The following is a 10,599-nucleotide window of genomic DNA, read 5'->3' as shown; positions in this document are numbered from 1 at the left end:
AAAAGAAGAAATTTATTAGTACACTTATCTAGTCACCTTAGTAATAGACTTGTGATTTAGATGTTTGCTTGCTTTGAAAATGATTTCTATTGTTTTAGATTAGAGGTTGGGAATCTTCTTCTATAAATGGCCAGATAAAATATGTTTTTGACTTTGTGGGCCATGCAGTTTCCATTCCAGCTACTCAACTCTGCCATTGTTGTGCAAAAGCAGCCACAGGTATTGCACAACAATGTGAACATACTAATGCTACTGAATTATATACTTAAAATTTAAGATAGTAAGGTTTATGTGTATTTTACAAGTGTTTTAAAAGCAGCCATAGGTAATATGCAAATGAATGTGTAGCTGGTGCTCCAATAAAACTTTATAGATGAACAATGAATTCTGAATTTCATATGATTTTCACATGTCATGAAATATTTATTTTACTGATTTTACACCATTTAATGAAAAAACAATTCTTAGCCTGCCATCCATACAAAAACAGGTGGTGGGCAAGATTTGGCCCAGGGGCCATAGTTTGCCATCCTTACCTTAGAGACAAAGGATATACACCATGTGATTTAAAAGGCAGCACTTGCCCTGGTTGAATTCCAGGTCAGGGCACATGCCAGGGTTATGGGCCAGGTCCCCAGTGGGGGCTTGGGAGAGGCAACTGATTGTTTCTCTCACACCTCGAAGTCTCTGCCTCTCTTTCTCCCTTCCTTCCCCTCTCTCTGAAAAATAAATAAATAAATAGAATCTTCAAAGAAAATAAAAGCAGCACTTATTTCTACAGTCTAAGGTGTTGCCATAACAAACTTTATGGGGTTTAAAAGTTAGCATTTACAAAAAACATCACCATACCCATCTATTTCTAAAAGCACAAATAACTTACCCAGGTAAAAATTAACAGAAATCTCAACAGAATTTAAGAAGCAAAGGAAACAATAACCATTGTTTTCCAGCTACCAGTTCTACCCAGCTACATAGTAAAAACCTCCAGCATATAAAAGAAATGCCAATACCTTCTTCGACTATCTTTCCCATCACCCACTTGAGAGGGTTCTTCAGGAACCCTCCTCCCTTATTGCCCGAGAGCACTTCTTTACCTCCTATAATTCAGCCTTGTCAGAGGAACTAACATTTGCTGAACATTGCTATATGCTGACAACTTCACTTAATCTTACTAAATCCTCACTACCCCCCCAAAAAATGACTCTTAAAAGTCCTCCATTCATGATTTCATAGATTACACATGTAAAAATTCAAGCTGTGCACTTTAAGATTAGTATATTTGAATGCATGGAAATATACCTTACTAAGTCATTACAAGAGCCATCACCCAAGTTGAAATACCCATACCATGGAATACTGTGCCCCATTAAAGAGCAGGAGGCATACATTTATCAACATAGAAAATGACAGTCTTGCCCTAACAAAGGGGAGAAAAACATGTTGGTAAAAAAACATGCAGAAGTGTATACACATGCACAACAGGGAAACATTTGGAAAGATCGTCACCAAAATACTAGTCATGGTTATAACTGGGTGGTGAAATTTCAGGGCTTTATTCTTGTACTTTCCTGTATTGTTTCATGAGCATGTATTTATAATGAAGAAAATGAGTAAGGATATTTTTATTTGAAGGAGACAGGGCCATCACCAAAACATCTTTTTTTCAAAAAGTTTAAGCCCTGGCTAATGTGGCTCAGTTAGTTGGAGCATCCTTCCATAACCGAAGCGTTGTGGGTTTGGTTTCCAGTCAGGGCACATGCCTGGGTTGCAGGTTCAATCCCTAGTCAGCGTGCATATGATGCCTAGACTGGGCACGGATGGGAGGCAACTAATTGATGTTTCTCTTTCACATTAATGTTTCTCTCTCTCCCTCTCGCTCCAAAAACAATGAAAAAATGTCCTCAGGTGAGGATGAAAAAAATAAAAAGTTTAACTCTTTATTGTGGTTGTGCTTATATATATATATATATATATATATATATTCCAAAAATATTTATAGATGAAATGACATGACACCTGATATTTTATTAAAAATATCTGGAGTAGGGGTAAAGCAGATACAGATGAGAGTGGTCATGAATTGATAATTGCTGAAGTGATGAGTTTATGAAAGTTATTAATAATAACCTTTTTTTGTAAATGTTAAAAATTTTCTTTTTTAATAGTTCTTTTTTATTGTTTTTTCCATTACCATTTATCCTCCCATACCCTCTTCCAGCTCCACCCACCCCTCTCCCCTTAAAAATCACCACACTGTTGTCCATGTCCCTGAGTTTTGTTTTGTTCTTTTTTTTGCTTGATCCCTCCACTCCCCAATGCCCCCCATCCCCCAGAGCTGTCACTCTGCTCTCTATTTTGCTTATTAGTTAGTTTGTTCATTAGAGTCCATGGAATTTTCTGTAATAAAGTTACTCTCTCTTTCCCTCTATCTGTCCCTGCTCCTGTAACTTCAGCCATTTGCTGAATTCACATCTATCTTCGAATGGTCTTCCTTCATAATCCCTGTAGTCTCTCTTTTCAGAGTTCTAGGCCTCATTGGCTCACTAATGCCTGAGATTTAACAGGACCAGGGTCAAATGCAGTTCCTTCTCCACTGTGCACCAAGTTCCTCTTCTTGCTAACTCTTATTTTCCTATGAATGGCACCATCACTCAAATGTGTAAAAAAGGCCTTCAAAGAGTTCTCATCCCCCTCACCAAATTAGTTAACTACACCTCCAGAATGTGAATGCTCCCTGGCTGAGTTGGTTAGAGCATAGTCCCATCATCCTGAGGTGCCAAAGTTGTGGGTTTGATCTCTGGTCAGGTAACATACAAGAAGCAACCAATGAATGCATAAATAAATAGAACAAAGATTTAAAAATATATATTTTTAAAATTTATTTTGAGAGAGAAGGGAAGGGAGGGAAAAAAGAGAACATTGATGTGAAAGAGAAACATCGACTGGTTGCCTCTCATATGCACTCCAACCAGGATTGAACCCACAACCCAGACATGCGCCCTGACCAGGAATCAAACTAGCAAACTTTCACTTTGTGGGACAACACCCAACCAACCGAACCACCCCCGACAGGGCACAAATTGATATTTCTTTCTCTCTTTACCCCTCTCCCTGCCCCTCTCTCTGTAAAATCAATCAATAAAAATTTTTTAAAATTTTGTTTAAAAAAAAAGAATAGGACTCTCAAAATTCACCTCTTCCCATTTCTACTGCTACTACCTTAAAAATCCTCATTAAGTTATAACTACACTGCTGTACAGTATGGTTGTATTGTGCCTTTACCTCCATCCTCTCCCAGCTCCAACTCTGTCATTGCTCTACTTTCAATACGTGACACAATAGCTAGTATATAGTATCTGTTCAGTAAATGTGGCATGAAGACCATCACAGTACTTTATTCACCTTGTAGATCGTTTTGAACCTATATTTCCTCCTCAGGCTCCTTCCATGACCCTAAGAGTAAAAGCCCTTTTAATCATTTCACCTTCCTCCTATATGTTAAGAGCCCATGATAACGGACATGGTCCTTTTCAGCTAGTTATAGTAAATCCTTTAGATTTTGGTATTAAAGAAGCAGATTTAAATGTATTTTGTATCCAATATGGACACTGACAACAAAAATCCCTCCTACCCTCTCCAATGATATAAGAGCCACACAGGTGACACAGTAATCAGAATTACTGTTTAGGGGCAGCCTCTGCAGCTGCTGTCAGGGACATGCAGGCAGCCTATGGAACTCGGGAGCAGCCGCTGCTGCTGAGGCTGCAGTGTCAGCAGCCCTACCCCAAAGCACCAGTACCTGCTCCGTGGAGGCCCCCTGGAGTTTTAAAGTTCAAAGTCTGTGGCCATGGGAGACACAGTAGTGGAGCCTGTCCCTTGAAGTCAACTTCTGAGCCCACCAGGGAATAATGGGGGCTCCTTGCTAAGTGACATCATGGAGGGTGTTGGAGACCTATCCAGTGATTGACCCTGAGGTGGCCCAAAAGGCCTGCCAGGAGGTGCTGAAGAAGGTCAAGCTTTTGCATGGAGGTATGGCCGTCTCCAGCAGAGGCAAAGCTCCTTTCTAGATTTATTGCAACCCGCCAAGAGAAGAACTGACTCCTGAGAAAATTCAAAATACCTCTGTGGAAATGGAAAAAGATAAGGTGCCAAGAGTGGGGAATTGACAGCAACAACAGGTGCCTGCAGAGACCTTATGGCTGGAAAGAAGGAAATTCCAGCCAATGCTCCTTTTTCTTCATAGCGGATGGTGTGAACAGCAAGATCTGCTGCCTGGATGACCCACCTGCCCAGACAAGAGAGGAGGAAGAGAGATGGGGGTCACTGTGGCTTCTAGCACAGCCAAGGGCAGAAGGCAGCAGTAGAACAGCCAGTCTTGGCTGCTGAGACTCAGTCAAAACTCTAACATATCCATGGCTATTTCATACCTGTATAACCCAAGAAGCCTAGACTGCAGGCCTTCATTGGCAACCAGCTCTTCTACTTCCACAATTAGAATGTGGACATTTCTTTCTTTTTCTTTTTAATTATACTTTATTGATTATGCTATTACAGTTATCCCAATTTTCCCCCTTTTGCCTCCCCTTCAACCAGCATCCCCACTCGCTCAGGCATCCCCACACCATTATTCATGTCCATGGGTCATGCGTATAAGTTCTTTGGCTACTCCATTTCCTATACTGTACTTTACATCCCTGTGACTATTCTGTAACTACCTATGTGTAATTCTTAATCCCCTCACCTCTTCACCCATTCCCCCACACATCCCTCCCATCTGAAAACAATCAAAACGCACTCTATAACCATGATCCTAATGTAGTAGGTGTACTGTGGGGTCAGTAGCACAGCCTTTCCTATCACCCAAGCTGGGTAATCAAGTTTTGCCCTCCATGTGGTCTGAGCACACCCTCTTCTTATAGTTGAGCCTTAATTGCTGTTGGCAGGTCAATGGGAGGGATTTACCCAGGCCAGTCTACCGCAAGGTCTGGTTGTGACCACTGGCCACCAACCTCTGCCCTCTGTGGAGGATCAGCTGTGCAGGGGCAGGGTGGTGGTGCTCTGACATGGTCTATAGGTATCAACTGGGTGGTGCGGACCAAGGTCAGCCCTCATCTGTGTTCTGTCTGGGGCCATCCTGCATGAGCTATAAAGAAACCTGAGATGGCCACTACTTGTGCTGGGGTTAGATGCCTAGGCAAAGCCACACTGTGAATCTAGTGCTAGTGCTAGTGTAGGGCCACTTAGCAAGAAGTATGGGGTTGGGGGCTCGCTGAGTTCAGCTGTTACTTGTTTGAGAGAATTTATGAAATTGTGAAGCATGAGCCAAGATTGGCCATTCACAGGGAAAACCCACTGTTAACACTTGGGTGGGCCCATAGTTGAGTGGGACAAGTCTCTGGGGACCTCCAGGGTGGCACAAACAGTGTTAACCAGGTTGATGGAGTCTCAAACATGGCATCTTCTTGCTGACTCTGTTGGGGGACAATGGCCCCTGCCTGCCTGTCTGGTAGAAAATAGTCCCCCAGCCCTTGCCTTGATGCCAGACACTTCAGTTCCTCTCTGTATGCCTCTGTGCATTTCAAGCTGTTATCCCAGTGCTGGAGCTCAGAGGGAGTAAGTCCATGTGTGGGTTAAAAGTAGCTGCTTGGGACTCCAGAAATTTCTTCCACTGACTCAATCTCTGCTGGCTTTTGCAGCCATAAGTTATGGGGACTTATCTTCCTGGTACTGGCACCCTGGGCTAGAGGGCCTGCTGAGGGATTGGGACTCTTCACTCCTGAGATATCCCTTCCAAATTTTTATCCACATGTGGATATGGGACCAGCTCATTTTGTATCTCCGCTCCTCCTGCCAGCCTGGGTGGATGTGGTTTCTTTAATTCCATAGTTGTCAGATGTCTATTTAACTCAATTCTGATGGTTCTGAGTGATGGTTCTATATTTTAGTTGTAATATTGATGTGGTTGTGCAAAGAGGTGAGCCATGTTTACCTCTGCTGTCATCTTGGGTGGAGGTTGGTCAGTATCTTGGATATATATTTTTTTATTACAGTTTACTTTCAATATAATTCTGTATTGGTTTCAGGTGTACAGCATAGTGGTTCAACAGTCATATACATTACAAAGTGTTCTTCTCAATATTTCCTGTACCCACCTGGCACCATACAGAATTACTGCAATATCATTGGATATATTCCCTATACTGTACTTTACATCTTCATGACTATTTTACAACTACCAATTTGTACTTCTTAATCCCCAAACCTCTTCCCCCCTGGCAACCACCAGCCCACTCTTTAAGTTATGAGTGTTTCCATTTCGTTAATTTTGTCCACATATAAGTGAAATCACATGGCATTTGTCTTTCTCTGGCTTATTTCACTGAGTATAATACCTTCTAGGTCCATCCATGCTGTCACAAATGGTAAATTTCATTCTTTTTTATGGCCAAGTAGTATTCCATTGTGTATATGTACCACTTGTTCCTTTTTAAAAAATCCTCACTCAATATGTTTCTTGATTTTAGAGAAGGAAAGCGGGGGGAAGAGGGAAACACAAATTGGTTGCCTTTTTTTTTTTTTAAGGCTCTTTCAAGACCTCGATTTTAAGTGTTTTTTAAAAAGATTTTATCTATATTTAGAGGGGAAGGGTGGAAGAGAGGGAGAAACATCAATGTGTGGTTGCCTCCCACACACCAACTGGGACCTGGCCCACAACCCAGGCATATGCCTTGACCGGGAATCAAACTGGCAACCCCCTGGTTTGTAAGCCAGCACTCAATCCACTGAGCCACACCAGCCAGGGATTGATTGCCTCTTATACATACCCCTACTGGGGATTGAACCCACAAACTAGGTATGGGCGCTGACCAGGAATGGAGCCCACAGCCTCTTGGTGTAGGGGATGACACTCCAACTGAGCTACCTGGCCAGGCCCCACCTGTTATTTATCCACTTGTCAACTGATGGGGACCTGGGTTGTTTCTGTATCTTGGCTAGTGTAAATAACGCTGCAATGAACATAGAGGTGCATATACTCTTCTGAATTCCTGTTTTGGGTTTCTTCAGATATATTCCCAGAAGTGGAATTGTGTGTCATATGGTAGTTCCATTTTTAATGTCTTGAGAACCCTCCATATTGTTTTCCACAGTGGCCACACCAATCTGCATTCCCACCATCAGTGCATGAGGGTTCCCTTTCCTCCACATCCTTGCTAACACTCGATGATAGCCATTCTGACATGTGTGAGGTGGTATCTCATTGTGGTTTTAATTTGCACTTCTCTGATTAGTGATGAAGGGACGTGGACTTCTATCTGCACCAGTTGCTTAACATGTAGATCCATATGGATAAGGATGTAATGCCATCAAGCCCTACATAGTTCATCGTTGCTGCCAGAGCATTACCACTTCCCTCCAGTGTGCCCTGTTGCTTGGAGCCTACTCTTCAGATTGCATTTTCACGTGACACTCCCTGTAGGATAAGCTATAGAAGCTGATGCTCTCACATGAGCTGAAGCCAGCTCACCAAAAGAGGGAGCTGTCCTTGAGCCCCACCTCAGACACAGGGCTGCCTCCCTCTAAAAGGACTGACCAGCACCCCAATTCAGATGCCACCTCCAGCATAAGTCTCAGCAAAAACCTGAAATGAACAGCCAGGAACTCCAAAGTGGAGAAAGGATGAGCCTTTCAGACTGGCTCCTGATTGAGAATTCTCAAGTCCCTGATGGTAATCAGCATGTGGTGAGTCACACTCCCCCACCAGCAGAAAACAGAGCAGCTGATCTCAGAGATCTCCCTGCTCAACCATAAGCTCCCTGCCTGAGTCTGGCTGCCCACTGCTGGCTTTGATTACCACATGATTTGTATGCCCCACACCCAGGCTGTTCTCCTCAAGTCCAAGAATTAAGTGGAAGTCCTTGAATTGGAAAATTTCCATACAACCAATGTCTCTGCCCAGATCCCCAAGAACTGAATCTGGTGCAGTCTGTAGAAAACCTGCCTGGATGCAGTATCACCCATGAACAGGAGGCAGGCAGCTTCAACAGTGTGCCCAGCTATGACAAGAATGATGAGCCTGGTCAGTGGACAATATAGGTGGGCTGCAGGTGGAGCTCCCTGAAGTGCACACCAACAGTTGTGACACTTGTTTTCTGTGGACAGCATCACCATCTAGTAGACAAGGAGACATCTGACAGCGCCCTTCAGAGCAGCTGGTTCGCACCCCCACAGCCTTCAAATGAGACCCAGAAGATCTTTCTGCAGTTGCTCTCAAAGAACTCTGGCAGGAGAAAGTGAGGCAATCAGAGGGCTCCTTCTATGACCACCTCCCAAATTGGCAGCTCCTGTCAGTTACTGTCAAGCCTGGGGATGATCTTCTGGCAGGAGCTGCTGGCTTCCCAGGTGTTGAAGCAGCTGCAGTTCATTTGGGAACAGGAGGGAGTGCCCATATGAATCAAGCCATACAAGATTCTTGTGATTCTGGTGGACAGTGGCATGACTGAACCAGTGGTCAACGCTGTGTCCATCCACCAAGAAGAAATAGTCACAGCCTTCCTTGCTCGATTACCTCCTGCAGGAGCATGGCAGTTACACAACTGAGGCATTCCTTAGTGCCTAGAAATTTCGTGCAAAGTTCAGCTGGCTACCTGCTGCGATCAAGGAGGCACAATGGTAATATCCTTTTGGACACAGAAGGCCACAAGATTCACATTGACTTTGACTTCATCCTGTCCAGCTTGCCCTGAAACCTGGGATTTGATATGCCAACCTTTAAGCTGACCAGCTGACCAATTTGTAGATACCATATGTGGCATGGATTGCTGCTTGGAAACACATGGACAAGCTGGGGCAGATCATGGAGATCAAGCAGCGAGTTCTCAGACTCCTTGCTTCCATAGGTCCAGCTCCATCCATAACCTCAAGGAGAGGTTCTCCTCATAACAGAACTGAGCAGCAGCTCCAGCTGCTGGTGGAAGGCATCATGTGGTCTGTCCCCACCAATCTATGGCAGCTTCCAGTACCTCACCAATGGCATCAGCAGACCCTCTGTACCCACTCATCCACCCAAGGAAAATGGAAGGCAAGAAACACAAAGGATCATGTGGTGACTGTAGACCTTGTGGTGGGAGTCAGCTGTGGGGTCCAGACTTGCTGGGGCTCTGTGCCCCCAGGACTTAGGGCCCTCGAGAGAACGAGAACATGGGGTTTTCTTCTCACCAAGGTCTGCAAGGTTCTTTTCACAGGCACCTGCTTAAGTTGTTCTGGGTCCCAGGAAGGGAAGAGGGGGTTCCTGGTACTTAGGACTTGAACCTGTGGTTTGCCTTTGGCTATGCTGCTGCCTGATTGTCCCCTCCCAGAGAGTGACTCCTAGCCTGGGTTACCCTTGGTAGGTGGATCTGGCATAGTACTGCACTTGCTGAGATTCCCCACCACAGAGGCGAGGAAGGGAGTTATACAACCACTCTAGGCCAAGCCATGGGGAATTCCTTATCCTAATCCCTTTGCCACACCCAGGGAAATAGCTCTCAATTCTGTATTAATTTTTGTTTGAAATAAAACTCTCAGTTAGCAAAAACAAACAAACAAATGAATAAAAGAATACCCCCCATCCTTCAGACTTAAACATCATTCCCTCTTACAGTACCTGTATGCATGTTCACAGAACTTTAAAATCTGCCATGACATCTTTATATCTGTCATAGGACTTACAAGGGCAGGCTATTTTGATGTTCATCACTGAGGGGAAGCAACATATAAGAGAATCTAGAGGAAAAACAGAGGATGAGAGACTGGGACTTTATACTACACAGATTGAGAGGGAAAGAACTGGCCCACAGAGGAATCAAACCTAAGGAGTATGGCCTAACTATACATTAAATAGATGTGGCTGTTTCGGTATATTTCATTTATACTCCTTAAAATGGGGGGAGGGAGCTTTTTGGCAGTCAGCATTTTATAAAGGTCATTTATGTTAAAACCTTACCAAAACATTTACTTATATTTCCCTACATGGTTTTAGGAGAGAAGACATTGAAATTTGAACTGAACATTCAAATTCCCCAGATGCTAGAGTATGAACTGGCTATAGTAGTCACTCAGGCAGAACTGCTCTCTCTTTTATTTGAGAGAGAGAGATTTGTTGTTCTACTCATTTATGCATTCATTGGTTGATTTTTTTAAAGTAATGTTTAAAAATATGCTTTATTAAGCTATTACAGTTGTCCCAATTTCGTTTCCCTTTGTTCCCCTCCACCCAGTGACCCCCCTCCCTCCAGTTGTCCTCCCTGCTTAGTCCATGCCCATTGGTTGTGCATATAGTTCTTCTCAACCTCTTCCTGTCTACTCCATTCCCTCCTACTATGCTTCTTAATTCCTGTACCATCTCCCTCCCTTTCTCCCTTCCCCCTCCCTGCTGACCTTCCCCCACTGTTGATTCTTGTATGTGCCATGACCAGGGATGGAACCCACAACTTTGGCATATCGCGACCACACTCTTAACCAACTGAGCTACCAGGCCAGGGCAGGCCTAGAATCTCTTTATCCAGTGGTGATGTCCAGTATTATGGACTTCTAAAGACAGACAGGATTTGTTTATTTTAT

General features: G+C 43.8%; 1 pseudogene; it reads left to right on the top strand.

The window, feature by feature from the left end:
- Window positions 1–3,847: 3,847 nt before the first annotated feature.
- Window positions 3,848–9,148, top strand: LOC150015656 (phosphatidylinositol 4-kinase beta-like; annotated as a pseudogene).
- The last annotated feature ends 1,451 nt before the right edge of the window (window positions 9,149–10,599 follow it).

This window comes from Furipterus horrens, unplaced genomic scaffold (assembly GCF_987537825.1).
Source record: "Furipterus horrens unplaced genomic scaffold, mFurHor1.1.pri manual_scaffold_3, whole genome shotgun sequence".
Classification (NCBI taxonomy): Eukaryota; Metazoa; Chordata; class Mammalia; order Chiroptera; family Furipteridae; genus Furipterus; species Furipterus horrens.
Note: the sequence above shows the minus strand (reverse complement) of the source record. Positions and strands in the feature narration are given on the sequence as shown.